The sequence below is a fragment of the Onthophagus taurus genome, chromosome 6 (genome assembly GCF_036711975.1).
Source record: "Onthophagus taurus isolate NC chromosome 6, IU_Otau_3.0, whole genome shotgun sequence".
In the NCBI taxonomy this organism is placed as follows: domain Eukaryota; kingdom Metazoa; phylum Arthropoda; class Insecta; order Coleoptera; family Scarabaeidae; genus Onthophagus; species Onthophagus taurus.
Genome location: NC_091971.1, coordinates 26236894 through 26241445, shown reverse-complemented (window position 1 = coordinate 26241445; position 4552 = coordinate 26236894).

Genomic DNA, 4552 nt, shown 5'->3' with positions numbered 1-4552 from the left:
AGAATGTGTAAAATAGAAGAGTGTTGAAAAAAAACGGTATCCGGAGCATAATACAGAAAAACTTGTAGTACAAAAATTGTAGCAAATTGTACCCTTAACGTAATGGTCTCTAACATTTTTGCTCCCAGATGCATCAGTGTGGAGAATTTTTCAAGAATGTGTAAAATAGAAGAGTGTTGAAAAAAAAACGGTATCCGGAGCATAATACAGAAAAACTTGTACAACAAAAATTGTAGCAAATTGTACCCGTAACGTAATGGTCTGTAACATTTTTGCTCCCAGATGCATCAGTGTGGAGAATTTTTCAAGAATGTGTAAAATAGAAGAGTGTTGAAAAAAAACGATATCCGGAGCATAATACAGAAAAACTTTTACTAATAAAATTGTAGCAAATTGTACCCTTAACGTAATGGTCTGTAACATTTTTGCTCCCAGATGCATCAATATCGAGAATTTTTCAAGAATGTGTAAAATAGAAGAGTGTTGAAAAAAAACGGTATCCGGAGCATAATACAGAAAAACTTGTACTACAAAAATTGTAGCAAATTGTACCCGTAACGTAATGGTCTGTAACATTTTTGCTCCCAGATGCATCAGTGTGGAGAATTTTTCAAGAATGTGTAAAATAGAAGAGTGTTGAAAAAAAACGATATCCGGAGCATAATACAGAAAAACTTTTACTACAAAAATTGTAGCAAATTGTACCCTTAACGTAATGGTCTGTAACATTTTTGCTCCCAGATGCATCAATATCGAGAATTTTTCAAGAATGTGTAAAATAGAAGAGTGTTGAAAAAAAACGGTATCCGGAGCATAATACAGAAAAACTTGTACTACAAAAATTGTAGCAAATTGTACCCGTAACGTAATGGTCTCTAACATTTTTGCTCCCAGATGCATCAGTGTGGAGAATTTTTCAAGAATGTGTAAAATAGAAGAGTGTTGAAAAAAAACGGTATCCGCAGCATAATACAGAAAAACTTGTACTACAAAAATTGTAGCAAATTGTACCCGTAACGTAATGGTCTCTAACATTTTTGCTCCCAGATGCATCAGTGTGGAGAATTTTTCAAGAATATGTAAAATAGAAGAGTGTTGAAAAAAAACGGTATCCGGAGCATAATACAGAAAAACTTGTACTACAAAAATTGTAGCAAATTGTACCCGTAACGTAATGGTCTCTAACATTTTTGCTCCCAGATGCATCAGTGTGGAGAATTTTTCAAGAATGTGTAAAATAGAAGAGTGTTGAAAAAAAACGATATCCGGAGCATAATACAGAAAAACTTTTACTAATAAAATTGTAGCAAATTGTACCCTTAACGTAATGGTCTGTAACATTTTTGCTCCCAGATGCATCAATATCGAGAATTTTTCAAGAATGTGTAAAATAGAAGAGTGTTGAAAAAAAACGGTATCCGGAGCATAATACAGAAAAACTTGTACTACAAAAATTGTAGCAAATTGTACCCTTAACGTAATGGTCTGTAACATTTCTGCTCCCAGATGCGTCAATATCGAGAATTTTTCAAGAATGTGTAAAATAGAAGAGTGTTGAAAAAAAACGGTATCCGGAGCATAATACAGAAAAACTTGTACTACAAAAATTGTAGCAAATTGTACCCGTAACGTAATGGTCTCTAACATTTTTGCTCCCAGATGCATCAGTGTGGAGAATTTTTCAAGAATGTGTAAAATAGAAGAGTGTTGAAAAAAAACGATATCCGGAGCATAATACAGAAAAACGTTTACTACAAAAATTGTAGCAAATTGTACCCTTAACGTAATGGTCTGTAACATTTTTGCCCCCAGATGCATCAATATCGAGAATTTTTCAAGAATGTGTAAAATAGAAGAGTGTTGAAAAAAAACGGTATCCGGAGCATAATACAGAAAAACTTGTACTACAAAAATTGTAGCAAATTGTACCCTTAACGTAATGATCTGTAACATTTTTGCTCCCAGATGCATCAATATCGAGAATTTTTCAAGAATGTGTAAAATAGAAGAGTGTTGAAAAAAAACGGTATCCGGAGCATAATACAGAAAAACTTGTACTACAAAAATTGTAGCAAATTGTACCCGTAACGTAATGGTCTCTAACATTTTTGCTCCCAGATGCATCAGTGTGGAGAATTTTTCAAGAATGTGTAAAATAGAAGAGTGTTGAAAAAAAACGGTATCCGGAGCATAATACAGAAAAACTTGTAGTACAAAAATTGTAGCAAATTGTACCCTTAACGTAATGGTCTGTAACATTTTTGCTCCCAGAAGCATCAATATCGAGAATTTTTCAAGAATATCTAAAATAGAAGAGTGTTGAAAAAAAACGGTATCCCGAGCATAATACAGAAAAACTTGTACTACAAAAATTGTAGCAAATTGTACCCGTAACGTAATGGTCTGTAACATTTTTGCTCCCAGATGCATCAATATCGAGAATTTTTCAAGAATGTGTAAAATAGAAGAGTGTTGAAAAAAAACGGTATCCGGAGCATAATACAGAAAAACTTGTACTACAAAAATTGTAGCAAATTGTACCCGTAACGTAATGGTCTCTAACATTTTTGCTCCCAGATGCATCAGTGTGGAGAATTTTTCAAGAATGTGTAAAATAGAAGAGTGTTGAAAAAAAACGATATCCGGAGCATAATACAGAAAAACTTTTACTACAAAAATTGTAGCAAATTGTACCCTTAACGTAATGGTCTGTAACATTTTTGCTCCCAGATGCATCAATATCGAGAATTTTTCAAGAATGTGTAAAATAGAAGAGTGTTGAAAAAAAACGGTATCCGGAGCATAATACAGAAAAACTTGTACTACAAAAATTGTAGCAAATTGTACCCGTAACGTAATGGTCTCTAACATTTTTGCTCCCAGATGCATCAGTGTGGAGAATTTTTCAAGAATGTGTAAAATAGAAGAGTGTTGAAAAAAAACGATATCCGGAGCATAATACAGAAAAACTTTTACTACAAAAATTGTAGCAAATTGTACCCTTAACGTAATGGTCTGTAACATTTTTGCTCCCAGATGCATCAATATCGAGAATTTTTCAAGAATGTGTAAAATAGAAGAGTGTTGAAAAAAAACGGTATCCGGAGCATAATACAGAAAAACTTGTACTACAAAAATTGTAGCAAATTGTACCCGTAACGTAATGGTCTCTAACATTTTTGCTCCCAGATGCATCAGTGTGGAGAATTTTTCAAGAATGTGTAAAATAGAAGAGTGTTGAAAAAAAACGGTATCCGGAGCATATTACAGAAAAACTTGTACTACAAAAGTTGTAGCAAATTGTACCCTTAACGTAATGGTCTGTAACATTTTTGCTCCCAGATGCATCAGTGTGGAGAATTTTTCAAGAATGTGTAAAATAGAAGTGTTGAAAAAAAACTATATCCGGAGCATAATACAGAAAAACTTTTACTACAAAAATTGTAGCAAATTGTACCCTTAACGTAATGGTCTGTAACATTTTTGCTCCCAGATGCATCAATATCGAGAATTTTTCAAGAATGTGTACAATAGAAGAGTGTTGAAAAAAAACGGTATCCGGAGCATAATACAGAAAAACTTGTACTACAAAAATTGTAGCAAATTGTACCCTTAACGTAATGGTCTGTCACATTTTTGCCCCCAGATGCATCAATATCGAGAATTTTTCAAGAATGTGTAAAATAGAAGAGTGTTGAAAAAAAACGGTATCCGGAGCATAATACAGAAAAACTTGTAGTACAAAAATTGTAGCAAATTGTACCCTTAACGTAATGGTCTGTAACATTTTTGCTCCCAGAAGCATCAATATCGAGAATTTTTCAAGAATATGTAAAATAGAAGAGTGTTGAAAAAAAACGGTATCCGGAGCATAATACAGAAAAACTTGTACTACAAAAATTGTAGCAAATTGTACCCGTAACGTAATGGTCTCTAACATTTTTGCTCCCAGATGCATCAGTGTGGAGAATTTTTCAAGAATGTGTAAAATAGAAGAGTGTTGAAAAAAAACGATATCCGGAGCATAATACAGAAAAACTTTTACTACAAAAATTGTAGCAAATTGTACCCTTAACGTAATGGTCTGTAACATTTTTGCTCCCAGATGCATCAATATCGAGAATTTTTCAAGAATGTGTAAAATAGAAGAGTGTTGAAAAAAAACGGTATCCGGAGCATAATACAGAAAAACTTGTACTACAAAAATTGTAGCAAATTGTACCCGTAACGTAATGGTCTCTAACATTTTTGCTCCCAGATGCATCAGTGTGGAGAATTTTTCAAGAATGTGTAAAATAGAAGAGTGTTGAAAAAAAACGGTATCCGGAGCATAATACAGAAAAACTTGTACTACAAAAATTGTAGCAAATTGTACCCTTAACGTAATGATCTGTAACATTTTTGCTCCCAGATGCATCAATATCGAGAATTTTTCAAGAATGTGTAAAATAGAAGAGTGTTGAAAAAAAACGGTATCCGGAGCATAATACAGAAAAACTTGTACTACAAAAATTGTAGCAAATTGTACCCGTAACGTAATGGTCTCTAACAT